Source organism: Armigeres subalbatus, chromosome 1 (assembly GCF_024139115.2).
Source record: "Armigeres subalbatus isolate Guangzhou_Male chromosome 1, GZ_Asu_2, whole genome shotgun sequence".
In the NCBI taxonomy this organism is placed as follows: domain Eukaryota; kingdom Metazoa; phylum Arthropoda; class Insecta; order Diptera; family Culicidae; genus Armigeres; species Armigeres subalbatus.
In genome coordinates, this window is record NC_085139.1 from 111,715,149 (window position 1) to 111,730,206 (window position 15,058).

Sequence of the window (15,058 nt, forward strand, 5' to 3'; positions counted from 1 at the left end):
TCAAGAATCCAGATTTTATCTCAATGTCAAAATTGCTTACAAACATTCTGCACTGCATGGTGCATAACAAAAACACGTGTTTTGCGTTTTTCAACAGGCAAAGAAAATGCTCTTCGCCTCTTTCTGGTAATGCATATGTAAGAGAGGATGGTCCAATATACCACCCTTATGTTTTATCGATGTTTGAGACAATTCTGAACAATTCCATCGTATAGACAAAATGTACAAAACCAGTCACATATCACAATGATCTCCTACTTAGAATAACTAGGTTTTCACTACTTTCCACCGCATAATGCATTTAAAATGCGTAAAAAGAACTTGTGTGAAATGCATAAAAGGTGGCACTAAATGACACAATTATATGAGTTGTTTGAACTCGATAATGAATAACTAATATTAATTTGTAATAAAAATATTTGCTCAGAAATTTAGTATAATCGATTGGGGAATTGGGGTGATTTTTACCATTCTCCCATAAGGTATACATACTTATGATATACTTAACAGCGTATGAACAGTGGTTTAGTCTTATTTTCCCTTCCCCAATGGTTCACAGTTTGATAGTTCAAAGTAAATGGGCGATAAATAACAATGCCAATTCTTAATTTAAGGATAGTGTTTGTATTATTTTATATGAGATCATCAATTTTTGTTCGTCCGCGCTGACTATGGCTACTCTTAATTTCTAACTTCTGATTGTTGTTTGGCGGTGCTCCGTATCATTCTGGTACAGATCAACGATTTTTTTTATTGACTACGAAAAAACTTTTGATCGTGTCAAACACAAAAATATGTTGGACGCCCTGAGACGCAAGGAAGTCCCGGCGAAAGTCATTGGCCTCATCGAGGCACAGTTCGAGCCCTTCTCATGCAGGATTGTTGCACAACGGGGTTTTGTCCTTCAAATAATGCATACTTCGTTATACTTAAAAAAAATGTAATGTCATACCTTGGCCGCGTGTAAAAAAGTCTTTTTTTACACGTGACCAAGGTATGAAATTTCAATTTTTCTTCGTCGTGGAATACAATAAATGGTGTGTGAAACCTTAACCAATTCATTGTCAAAATTGCAGCTATTATGTGCATTTTCGAACCCATGAAAACCACCATTAACCATGCGCGAAAAGCTGGATAAAGTGTATTTCTCGTTTTGTCACATTGGTTGGGCGCCACTGTGGAACTCTGGCTAGTACCGCTGCTGTCGACTAGCTATCGATCGACACAGCGAGTAGCGGCGAGCGGCGTCGACGAATACCACGACCACGACGACGCAATCGGATCGCAGGAGTTTTGTTTGGACTACATTTCTCCACGCTGTATTTTAGGTACCTTACCGGTACCGGGGCGGACTGTTGCGGGCGCTTTATAGACCTTGTAACCGATAAAATATATTTGTTGCTGCTATTTGGATCGTTTGGGAGTCAGTATGTGTAGTATTATGGTGCAACGATTTGCATAAAACCGGCACATTTCCACAAAAGCAATCGCCGATTGATTGATGTCAAATGACGTATTATTAGCTGGTGTAGGTGTGGGCTTGAGAAATTATAAGTTGTGGCACCAGGTTGTACCCAATTATTGTACTAATGAGCTGATTCTCCTTGTATTGCAATTAGTGTAGTACAGTTTATTGTATTGTAAATTAGATAAAGATACCAAAACGGGTTTTTCTCAATCAGTATGTATTGAACTATGAAAAATCAACATGTTGTTCTCTAAAATTGATTGGTTATGATTGTAAAGAAATAGCTTAAGATTACTACAAATTTGAAGTAAATAGTAAATAATGGCATACATTCTTCACTACTTCCGTTCCGATAGGTTAACTTTTATAAGTACAATCAAAGTGAATTGCCTATATTCGGGGATTAAACCACCCGACTTGGACATTAATTTACAATGTTGTGAAAACTCATATGTGAATATGTACATTATGTGGAAGATATTGATTTGAAAAATGTATTGGAGGTAACCACTTTCCCTTCGATGGGACTCGAACCCATGACCCTCAGTACGCTAGACTGGTGCTTTAACCAACTAAGCTACGAAGGACCTCCGTCGGCCTTCGCAACCTAGCGGCTACTGAACTATTATAAGTAATTTTCAGTACAGAGAATTACCTTTTTTAGGACGAACCAGGATTTTGCTGAAAGTCTCCCCCATAAAGATAGAAAAAACATCAGTTATGCTGTTATGAAAACTCATATGCGAATATGTACGTTATATGTGGAAGATATTGATTTGGAAAATGTATTGGAGGTAACCACTTTCCCTTCGATGGGACTCGAACCCATGACCCTACAGTACGCTAGGAAGGACCTCCGTCGGCCTTCGCAACCTAGCGGCTACTGAACGAGCTCGAGATTCCCAAATTTCACGCATAGTCAATTCACTCGCAATCCATTTCTCAAGCCAATACTTCCACATGTGTATAGTACACGTCCACATTAGAGGAGCGTGAGTATTTAGAATGTCTGGCGGCTGTACACATTCTTCATCAGAAACTGTACTGATCAAGTGAGGTTGTGTAAGCTATTTGCCAGTCGGTCGTCAAGCTCAGACCCGACCGCATTGCGTAGGCAAGAGCACGCAACTCAGGTTCAGTTCAATCAAAGTTAATTGCCTATTTCCGGGAATTAAACCACCCGACTTGGACGTTAATTTACAATGTTATGAAAACTCATATGTGAATATGTACATTATGTGGAAGTTAGTGATTTGAATAATGTATTAGAGGTAATCACTTTCCCTTCGATGGGACTCGAACCCACGACCCTACAGTAGCCAAGCCTGGTGCTTCAACCAACTAAGCTATGAAGGACTAAGGCTTCCAATTTGGGAGTCTCGAGCTCATTGGTTAATTTTTCAAATCACTAACTTCCACATAATGTACATATGTATTCACATATGAGTTTTCATAACATTGTACTTTTAAACCAGGTACGGTTGAAGAACTATTGGCTCAACTATCATACTCAATAAACGCTGGTTTGGTGGGTGCTAACCATACTAGTTTGAAAGCCTTGTCCCGTTTATGGCACTGGATTTTTTCGAGCCGTTATGTCCTTGAAACGGTATAATAGTATTGCTCGATTCATCGGATTTGATGATTCGGTGTCTCGGAGGACGCCTCGAAAAGTTGGACAGCAGTCTGCAACATACACCAAGTCCACTGACTGGCGGCAATTAGCCCAATAATCGAAATATTTCAAAAAAAATCCACGACTGATGTTTGCCTGACAATAATTTGTCAGTTGATGAACGCATTGTGAGCTTCAAAGGAAGAGTAGTATTTCGCGTTTTCAGCAAGGGTAAACCAGATCTTTACGGAATTATAAGTTTTGGATTGTCCGATACTTACTTCTCATATTTTGATATTTATACGGGTCAACGGGTAGGTAAAGTCAACGGGTAGGTAAACAATATAGCTGGAGTGGGCCAAGGGCGAAGAGTAGTCCTTCAGCTCATAGACCCTGTATCGGCTCGAATTCCCTTTGCAAAGAATAGGTTTCCAGAAACCTACCCAGCTCCGCACAAACAAACGGGAAATTCTAGATGTCTTTCAAACAGCGTTGCAAAACTGGGAGAGGAAAGAAGGGTTGTGCCTCCAAGTCTACAATGGAGAGTTAATTATGACATCATAGATCCCGAAAGAATTGAAACATGTTTTAATGCTGTCAACATATCAAATGCTGGTGCCATCCAAGCAACACGCCGATTGAAGATGAAGGCTCGGATCCCCAGCAGGTATGATCTTCCCAAATCGTATGAATTAATTGTTAAATGCATCAATGTATTTTTTCACGACGCGGTACTATAAAAACTTTTATTACAGTTGCTCGCTGTCGGGGAAGAGTATAACAATTATAAAGGAGGAGTTGATGTAACGGACCAGGTCACAAATACACGCTACACGGTGGTCGAAAGCAGTCTTTGAGAACGGTATGGATATTGCGGTTCAAGATTAATTCGTATTCAAATGGGCCAGTCCTTCAGTTTCGATATCGAAGAGAAGCTACATCGAGTCGCTGGCAAAAGACCTTGTCATTTCTTACGTTGAAGCAAGAAAAGAGAATTCTTTTGGAATACACAGTGATGTAGTGACACTGATGAATGTTTTTACTGAAAATTACAATGCACTGTACGGACCAACCACAAGCCCGACTGCTTCTTCCAACATGTGCAACGAAGCAACACATTTGCAAACTTGTGAAAAATATCAATCACCAGCTTGTAAGAATCACTGCATAGAGAGAAAACTATATCGAACTAGTCCGATATACATCCTAGAGTTGACCAATCGCAGTATTAGGTATTTTAACAGCCTAGACTAAAGACGCAGTCAGACATACTTACCAATAAAAAACTACCACCAGTACAACCCGGAATAACTCCGGGATCAAGTGGTCAATCCTAAATTTGACCTATCCGTTTTTCCCTCTATTAGTTGAACTTAGTTAAAACTATAAAATCGTTTAGATGGAGTTAAATCAAAGAGAAGAATTTTTGCATTGAGTGTAGGACAACACTGTTGTTGCGTATTGTGTGTTTTGTCTACAGCAATTAGTTTGCTCTATTCATAGCTGAGCTTTTGCGTAGGATACCTATCGTATTCGATGTCTGTGTCTGTCACTACTTAGCATTTTATTGCCTACTTTAAGGCTTTCTACTTGAATCCAGACACATAATCAACAAACAAAACTGACGCAACCTAACACATGGTCGGGGTTCAGCCAAAACGCACAAAGCGGCTTTTTGACTGACTTGTGATGTTTGTTCGTACAAGGACAACGGAAATCGTTTCATATCAATTCAAGCGTACATTTGCAATAGGATATCCTCATTTATTGGATTGAGGGATATCCAATACGATTTGCGATCAATTAAATCTGTTAAAGTTAAACGAAAGTTTGGGTAATTTTTCGTTGGCGCTTAGTGCGTTTTGGCTGAACCCCGACCACATATGACTCAGACTCAATCGAATATCAACAATTGTTCGATCAAAATAAAACAAATCGTAACACAACCTTATCCAAAAAGGCAGTGCAAAATTTTTCATGAATCGGAGAATCGATTCATGAAAAATATTTAAGCCAACTAGTGACGAAAAATCTGACTAGAGGACTACCAGACTGGAAACATAATCTAAGCCACAAATCTAAAAAAGCTAAAACCTCATAAACGGTAGCGAATCCTACCAAAATTTATCTGAACGCCAACGAGTCTTGGTAAATTGTCCTATAATCAGATTCTTTGCTATATCAAGAGATGAGCCAGCCTCGGGCTGAAAATCTCTTTAATAAAGACAAAAAAATCTTTGCTACACTAAACTAACTCTGTTGATCCCACATTAAATTGGATTACAAATGATTCGCGCGAAAAATGTAGAGCTATAGAAGAATAAGATGAAAAAGATAAAGACGATAAAAGAGAGGCATAAATCTCACACAATCGTTACAAGCTACGTAAACAAACTTATCGAAACTTGAAAGAAAAGCAAAAACAGAAACAAAGAAGCAAACCTCATCGACAAGCTGTGATACAACGCATCGTTCTCGTTTATTTGCCGTTTGGGGACAATGATTTTTTTCGCACAGCTTTGTAAACCACGCTAAATGCATCATCAGCACTGGTGCCCCTGTCTTTAGAGCTTTTTCAAAGGAATTTACCATGGAATAATTCCCTCTAAATCTAATCATTCTTGTTATAGGTTATAGGCTCTAAAAATATGCTACATGTCGTGCGGATATGCAGAGCGTTAAGTAAGAGTTTTTCTTCTTCATTTTTTGCTGGATCCAATCTTCGGTTAGATGTATATTTTTTGACATAATAGTGCTGTCCTAAGAGCAGCTCGAAGTTGCTCAAAGTTTTTCCCACCCTTCTCATGTCCATCTGTTGACAAAAAAGGACGAGCAGGGCGTGAACAACTTCGAGCTGCTTCGAGCTGCTCATTGGACAGCACTAATATAATCATTTGTTTAAAAAATTAATTGAAATAAAGCTCGAAGTTTTAAAGTCAAAAGAAGGCCCATGGACCGGTATAACAAATCCACATTACTACATATCGTGTTCATAAAATTACTGAAAAAAATATCTGATGCATCGTGTTCGAACTGCGCCCGAATTAGTCTGCCTTCCTCTACGTATGGTTCTTTTATTGCGTGTATCACACCCTGTGCATAGACGTTAATATTTCAAGGTTTACTGCTGCTATTTGTCAATATCGGAGCTGATTTCTGCTAAATCATGCAATAAAAGGTCTACCGGAGGATGACAATGCAATTTTTAGTAAATCATTTGTATTTATACACCAGGTGTGAAATGTTATTTCAAAACATAGGAAGTTCTGTTCAATGATTTATTCGAAAAATATAATAATGAATGACTGGCAAAAAATAAATGTGCTGAATAGTGAGACTGCTAAAAATATTATAAATATTATATGGCCTAATTGAATAAAAGTTAGAATAAGATAAATTTACTTGTATTAGATGAAAATATTTAACGAAGGACAAGTTCTCAAATAATTTTACTATTTCAGTTTTAATAGTAGCAGTTTTAATAGTAGCGAGAAGAATAATAAATAACTGAAAAAGTTTTCTTCAAACTATCAACGACAGTTCATGGAAAAAATTACTAAACTAGTACCATTTGTTGCGCTTTTTGCCTTTTTCGTATACCAAAAAGGCTATATATTCTTCTTCATTGGCATTACATGCCCTACAGGGACATTGCCGCCTCGCAGCTTAGTGTTTATTCAGCACTTCCACATTTCTTAACTGCGTGGTTTCTAAGTCATTTTTGTCATGAGGCCAACACGATGATACTTTTATGAAACTGATACGGTTGGTCAAGGCGACGATGGATCGGGAGTAATACGAAGGGCAAGGATTGATACGATTTTCACGAAGTCCGTCCAGTTACTTGGTTTCGCCGACGACATTGATATTATAGCACATAACTTTGAGAAGATGGAGGAAGTCTATATCAGATTGAAAAGGGAAGCTAAGCGGATCGGTGGTGACTAAATCAAGGAGGTTGAAGAATTCGTCAACTTGACTAACTGGTAATCTCCGATAACGATAGCAGCAGAAAAATTCGGAGACGCATCATGGCAGGAAATCGCACGTACTTTGGACACCGCTTCGATCGAATAGATTTCACCGCCGTATCACATTGACTATCTACAAGACATTCATTAGACCGGTTGTCCTTTACGGACCCGAGACCTGGATAATACTCGTGGAGGACCAACGCACACTTGGAGTTTTCGAGAGGAAAGTGTTGCGTTCTATCTATGGCGCGGTGCAGATGGAATACCGTACAAGGAGGAAGGGTATGAACCACGATTTGCAATTCTGTTGGGAGAACCATCCATCGTTCACACCACGATAATCGGAAGACTGCGGTGGGTCGGACACGTAGCCAGAAAGACAGACAATATCTGGTGAAAATGGTTGTCGGTAGCGGGTATAAGCAGGCGAGGTACGAAGCGAGCAAGGTGGATCGATCAGGTGGAAGAAGATTTGTACTACACAGGCCACTCCAGCCTTAGTCGGAGTAAATATGTAATAAATAATTGTCAAAGTTTTGTTTTGAATATTCAACCAACCTTCAACTTAATTTATTCTCAAAAAATATATGTATTCTGACTGTATTTGATACTGAACTTGTGTCGTACAATGCATACATGCGTTTATATGAGTTTATATGAGTAACAAGGTAAAGGGCATTTCTATTGTTATAATTTTTCTCTTACGAGTTACGACAAAGTATTTTTTTCTCAACATTTCCCAAAGTAGGGCTCTACAAGGAAACGATATTTTTTGGAAAAGAAGTGCATGACTTCCTTTAGTTGATCATATGGTCACCCTATGCACGAGAGGAGATTCTCCTCCACATTGTGTTTCCAACTCGTATACTATAGTTAGTACAGGATTTATATACCCAAATCATATGACATGCATCCATTATACGACATGCGCCGTTATGGCTGCTAGTATTCTCTCCTTCATTTTTTTATCTATCAGCAACACAAAAACCAGAATTGTTTTACTTCTTAAATTATCAATTTAGCTAAACAAGCCTTTATCTGCTCAAAAGTTGATGGCAAAGCAACATGCTGTCGAGAAGGCTAGAAAAAGAAAAATGTGTATTTTTTATTGGCAATCTACAGGTTCTTTTTCGGCAATACCTCTAATGTGTTCCCCGTTTTAGCTCATTGAGTAGCTGACTGGTCAAATGCCTCGATATTTGTATATCACCAGAGGTCTATAGATTTTTGTCACGCACTAACATTCAGGAGATTAGATTGGATATACAGCTGAATAATAATGATCGGGCCGAGATTTGGGGGTGCTGCCCAAAAAGATTTTCCATATGCAGTATCAATGACATGGGCATCAGTCTTCAGCTCAGTAACCCTTTCCATCACCGTGATTTTGCCTTTTTCGTACTGTAAACACGTGTACGTAGAACCTATAGATAGGATCACTCTGGTGCAGAACTTTTGTGCTCGGAGACCCTTAGTGTTTCATATCAGATCTTCAAAATTAGGTAATGTCTGTATGTGTGTCTAGTCTACAAAAAATGAAAAGCACTCTTTTATGAACTTAGCATTATCCGATTTGCTTACAACAGTTTGCATTCGACGGGGATTTTTTCCGCTGTTAGTTTCTCGCTGCATAGTCAACTGATATGTGACATAGATACACCATTTTAATAGTTCGCTTTTGGAGTGAACAAAAATTTTGTTCTGCGAGAAAAACGAAAACATTATTTGAGGAAATATTCGACCTTGTGTTGGAGTTGAAACTACAGGGCTGTTACAACAGTTGCAGATTTCGCGAATTTCGCGGATTTGTCGCGGATTTACCCTTCCAGTCGCAAAAATCGCGTGTCCGTCAAATATTGTCGCGAAAATCGCGGATTTATAATTACACTCTCGCGAAAATCGCGATTTCCCTCAATTTTAGGATTAATTCAACATGTCATTTATGTGGGCGTTTGCAAAATAGGCAACCCGTCGATGGTATTTGAATAATCTTTCAATAGTCGTATGGATGTTGGTTTAAGTGGACACATAGAAAGTCTGTCGAATTGTCAGATCGATCATATTGAATTTCTGGATTACCGAAATGCCGAGAGCTATTTATTTTATTGCTTAGAACTTTTGTGCCGCTAATTGCGGAATTACAATTATGATTACTTGCACTGCATAGAGGGTCGACGATAAAGTTGGATCAAACGCAGTAATATTCACACCTGCGACTGCCGGGACGGAACTGATAGCTGATCGAAGCTATCTTTATTTAGGTGTTTTGAAATTTATAATTTCAGGTTCAACGCCAATGAGGTAAGGAATTGTAAGCAATTTTAATTAAGAGGAAGGCCGGACCAGAAGGACCGTCTTGCGTGTCAACCAAGGGCCAGTTATTTGAATTAAAATTTACCACATTAAAATGATTGTAAGGATAAAATTTGGTAGAAAAAAACACAAAAACACTAATAAAATAGACAATAATTGCGATGATAGGGTCCGACGGCTCCGGCTTTTCCCTGAGGACTGGAATTGTGGGCCTCCTGCCGCTTTGTATAGCTTTTTTTTTCTTAGGGTGGTGCTAATATGGTTATCTGTTCTCCGGTTGTATGTTAACTTGCTGCTGAAGCTGAAGGATTGATGTCTAGGTTGGAAATGCCACCTTTAGACCATTCTCGCCAATATTAGCTGCCAAACAGAAAATCCGTGTGGATTGTTCGACCATTCTTTTTGTGAGAAAGGATCAGATTGCCTTTCAATGGTTGGGGCGATATTCAGAAATCCGAATATCGTCGGTTGAACGAGAGTTTTTTTTTAATTGCCCGGCCCTGACCATCAGTTGCGTCTAGTTTTGTACCATGCTCAATGACTATTGCAGGCATCTCATTCAAACCATTCAGTATTCATCCTTTGTTCTATTATGCATTCCAATAGCTTTTTGGTAGGCTAGTTTTTGTTCCATTACCTTTGCTTCAAAATTCCTCGCTGTTCTTATATCCATTGAGAGTTCTTTCGTGATTACTCAGTTGCAGCAAACTGTCTGACTGAACTTTAGCCTTGAGACTCCAAACGAATCCTACGATGGATAGGACATTCGACGTTGTAATGCTCACTATAGATGGCAAAACGCCATCGTGTAAGCGGCCTACCATGAAGCCTACGGCCTCTTCTGGGATGTCTAGTGCATGTTATCTTCGCTTGACGCTCTTCCGTGAACGAACAACGTGTCGAGTCTGCCGTGTTGTATAAGCTTAGCAATACTCATCCATTATCTCATACGTAGTGATAATGACATAATTTTTCAAATCGTGAATATTATCCAAGTTCTTAAAAATTCACAGGCCTTAGAACCGTTTCTGTCCACCTCTGGTTTCATTTCGCCTGAGTGCTTTTAAATCAGATTCGTCAGGCTTTACTCGGGCCTCTGCAGAGTTCTGTAGAGAATCGCTTGCTTTAAAAAAAAATGGTCTTATATTATTTCCTAACTGGCGGATTTGTGGAAGTACACAATGCAATGACTGATCAATAAATAGCTTGACGGATTATTGATGCGTCCAAGCCCGTTTTACAAGTAGAGATTAGAAGAATACTATATAGCGTACTAAAAAGTATAATTCAAATATAGCGCTTGATCTAACTGGTATTTACCTATGACAACAGACTGCCATCTGCAAACTTACTTATAAAGAAATGCAATGATACAACATCGATTCAAATGGGGATTTCCCGGCAACATTAAAAATTGAATTACTTTCGGGCATAGTTCAACGCTGCACATATATTTTCTGTGGCTCATGATATGGTTAAAGCGTTAACTATGCAGTTTTAGCATTAGCATTAGCATTGTTACGGTGTAATTCGTAGATTGGACACTAGTGATACTCATGTTTTACTTTTGAGATCCTTATCTAGAATGATATCAGAAATCAAGAATGGGAGTGGAGTCCTTGATTCCAGTCTTAAACAAAAATAACAAAAGCATGAGGATTACTACTCCTGGCCACGCCCATCTTCACCGTAACTAGAGAGTGGTTGGAAGTGTTGATGTGGTACTTATTTAACGAGAGGCCACCGACTTAGCGACACCCTCATAAGTACCACGGACTTGGATAATGAGGAAGGTATTCGTTGGGTCAGGATTTGCCTGTAGCTGGCAATATAACCATGGTAGATCTTACTCCGTAACGCACCACGGAAAGGTGTCTACCCAGCGTTACGGTTGTTAACTATGCAGTTTTAGATATTACATAAATTAGTTAATGTTCTTTCTTTTTGTTTTCTATTGACGAATATGCCAATAGATTAAAAGCAAAAATATTGAAATTTTTTATAATTATAAAACGTGTAATTATAAGTAAGAACCCATATTTTTGTTTGTCGCGGATTTCGCGGATTGGAATTCGGCTAGTTTGTAACAGCCCTGAAACTATGTTTGATCAAGTTGGTCATTTGGTTTCGCTAATCGACACTCAGAGCAACACACTTTCCAATTTGGTCGCTGAAACTTCAATATGACTGCTTTCAGTCCTATTTTTAAATATGTAAACCGGTTACTGAGATTTATATAGGACTGATAGCAAATAAATTAAAGTTTTGCAACCAAATTGGACCTGACCTTTTCCGACAATATTTTATTTTGTTTTATTCATTTTATTTATTTAGCTTACATCTAGGCAGATAATTTTGTGTTATCGATTCCTTCAATTTTTACGTTCAACTTTCTAAACAATCCATATTGACTGACCTTCGGTTGTGGAATTTGGCTGAAAATCAGTCCCGAATCAGGTGAATGCACTTTGACTTTTTTTGATAATTAAATATTTTGTCTCCAGATAAAATGGTTGATTTTAATATATAAACGTATCGCCATTTAGACTTGTCTTAAATTTTATCCAAATACTCGAGTACCTTTGCTTACCATAGCTTTAAAACAAAATATATTCTAAGTATATTATTCTCATCATTTCACATACTAATAATCCTCTTGGAATGGAAAGGGTTAACCCCCATACATGTTATCAGCCATTCATACAATCTCGGCATTTGAAAATAGTGGCGCATGTGTCAACTTTGGGGGCTAATTTGCATCACAAGCACGGGGGGTTTTATTTTTGTCACTTTGAACGGCTCATTTCCAGCGCATTTAGCCAGCATGCACGAGTGATCCAGGTTGTTTGAACTATTTGCGATGTTTGTTCGACATCCGGTATAACCTTTGTCCCCTTGGTTATTTTCAAGCTTATCTGCTCCTTGATCGGGTTCTGCTCATGACGCTATTTGCCATTCACAAAAACCCATGTCGCCAAGTCGATCGTTTCAACCCGGAATCATTCAGTGTAAACGCACTTGAAAAGTCCATCCACGTTCACGTCAGCAGCCGTTCAAATTGTTTCGTTTGACTGGGTGGTGTCGGCGCATTAAGAAATATCTAAAGTCGTACATTTGTATCTTTGTCGTCGCTGTCGTCATCGATAACGTACCTCAAGCCCCTTTATTGACCATCGAAGTAATCATAAGGTGGGTCGGATGATGCTAAAAAAGTTAACATTGTACAGGGGAACCAATAAAAAAGGCAGACATTTATTGTATAATTTATCAATAATAACGCTTCTTCTTATTTACTACTAATGTAATAACTTCTACTAAATACCACTACAACTTTCGGAATGTTCAGATCCTATACGAAATCGAACATCGCTATAGTTTAATTACGAAACATGTAATTCTAGCTCTAGTATCTATTACCTAACACCTGCCCGTTATATGATTAGTCTTTATGCAACTTTGTGTGGTAATTGTTAGTTAATTCAGATCGTAGACGTCTTCCAAAAAGCAAGCGCTGCTCAATACATTGTTGCAGAGTCCATTTAATGTCCCAAGCATTGCAACTAAATTTATGGCATCATCCTTTAACAAACTCGTAGCTGCTGTTTTTGATTCATATTCGTTTCAAGAAATATTTTTTCATAAGCTATAGATCCTCCACACTGAACACCATTTAAAATTTGCATTATAAGGTCTTGGAGCACTAATGTTCGGTTCGAAATATAAATAATTTTTGGGTTCGACTCAAAACGATAGTTAGCTAGAGTACGCTTCCGCAATATAGTGAATAGATCTACTAATTTTTCGAAAATTACACCGTTAGGCGAAACAAATGGATTGTGCAATCTTTTCAAACTATTGACTTTGATGTTATTTGCTCTAGATTTTTGGTGCACCCTGTAGACGCTCACGCTAATGCCAAATATGTGATAATATTGTTAATTGTCATATGATTCAGAAATATTTTTTCCGCGTTTGAGAAGTATCGTAGCATTATTAACATACTAACGCTGCAGCTAAGGGATGATTCTCAAATCTACTAATAGGTTCCTATTCAATAAACAAACAATTGAAAATCTAGATCCAATTCTGACCACAACAACCCAGACTTATCTATCTAGGAATGATGAAGCAATTCTTCTTTTAATATGCGATTTACGTTAAGAATTAGTCATAATTTTTAATCGCATATGCAGATCCGGTCCATTCGAGTTCAATCAAATCTGCAAAGGAGGAGTGTCATGAAAGTGAGTTATTTTTTATTTGTGCGCAAACGTTCATTCTAGGGTGTTTCAAAAACCACTTTCGTACCAAATCTTTCATTCTCATCATTTTGGTCTACGATCTTAATGTTTTCCAAAAAAATATAGCTCATTCAAGCTAAAATTGACTTTGCATAAAATGTTCTATGATATATCAGTATAAGAAAATTAAACTTTCCATAAGGCCGTACTGGTATTGCATCATCCAACTCTGACATTGCCAACTCACAGCTTAGTTTATTTGTTTCCATGAGCGCTTCCACAAGTATGAGCTACGAGGTTCCTAATTTAATTATCACATATGCGGCACGCGCGACAATTTGAATCTTAAATGAGTCTGACGCTTCTATGTGAGTCTCGACAAAAAAATACATTCTCTATCAGTTTTTTCATTCAGGAGAAGTGAACTCTTTTGATCATACAATTTCAGCTTGGTGATCACCAGCTCAACAGTTCACGTGAGGCCCACATATGTGCTCCACTTGATCGATCCATCTTACCAGTAAAGGGTGTACGGAATCAAATAGCATCACTTTCAAAAGTTGATAACATTTTGCCTCCTGGGGTGATTTTAACGAAATTTTGTGGAAGACGGCTTCAGCTAGCATGTGTTATTCACACTGCGTGAATTTCATTACAAAATTTCCAGTAGTTTCGAAAATACAGCCGAAGGAATAGGACGTTTGCAAATAAATCTTGCGCATTCACCTCCATGTTCCACATCTTATAAAAATATGTTAGTAATCCAATTATGTGCCTTTGACCCCAAAATCACCAAAATTGCGGCCGATCGAAAGATACTGGTCTGGAATGAAAACACGAGCTTCGGAAGCCTCCGAAATTGATCATTACGGAACAGAAAATGTTGATTTAGCCTTTCGCGTCAACATTTCGTATTGGTTTCTAACTCCAACGTCAACATTTTCGATTATCCGACTAATACAAGTAAACTTTCCAAAAAACATTCTGTTTCGTCGCTTCTATAGTAAAGAACCAAAATCAAAAAAATAGGAAGAGCGCTGAAATTTAATTTTGGACTGATATTTGTCAGATTTTGGGAGAGCATCAATCTCATTGTTCAGGCCGGTTCACATTGCAACACTTTTTTGATGTTTTGTTTTCGATTTTTGTAATAGTTAGAGGCGTCAAAAAATATGGTTTCTTTGGGAAAGTTGACTTTAATTAAGTTAAATAATCGACTGAGACAATAAAATTAGGTATTTTTTTTGTTGAGATAGATTTCAGGATGAAAAATGTTAGTTAAGGACATGTACAAAATCTTATGAGCTCATTTAAGAAAAAAGCTTCAGCATTTGGATGTATTTAAGAATTACAGTGAAACAGTTATACGTAGTCAAAGGTTGCATATTGTATTTCAGTCCCTGAAAATTTCATGACAATCGGTTGATAGACTAATTTTTGGCGAGTA

The 15,058-nt window shown here is 38.0% G+C and overlaps 1 protein-coding gene and 1 non-coding gene across 6 annotated transcripts in view; one reads left to right on the forward strand and one right to left on the reverse strand.

Moving 5' to 3' along the window:
• LOC134204958 (3-hydroxy-3-methylglutaryl-coenzyme A reductase) overlaps positions 1–15,058 on the forward strand; it is a 164,954-nt gene that overhangs the window by 57,025 nt on the left and 92,871 nt on the right. The gene's annotated exons all lie outside the window — the stretch shown is intronic.
• Trnaa-agc (transfer RNA alanine (anticodon AGC)) lies at positions 1,981–2,055 on the reverse strand. The gene has a single exon. It is a non-coding gene; the product is annotated as a tRNA-Ala (tRNA).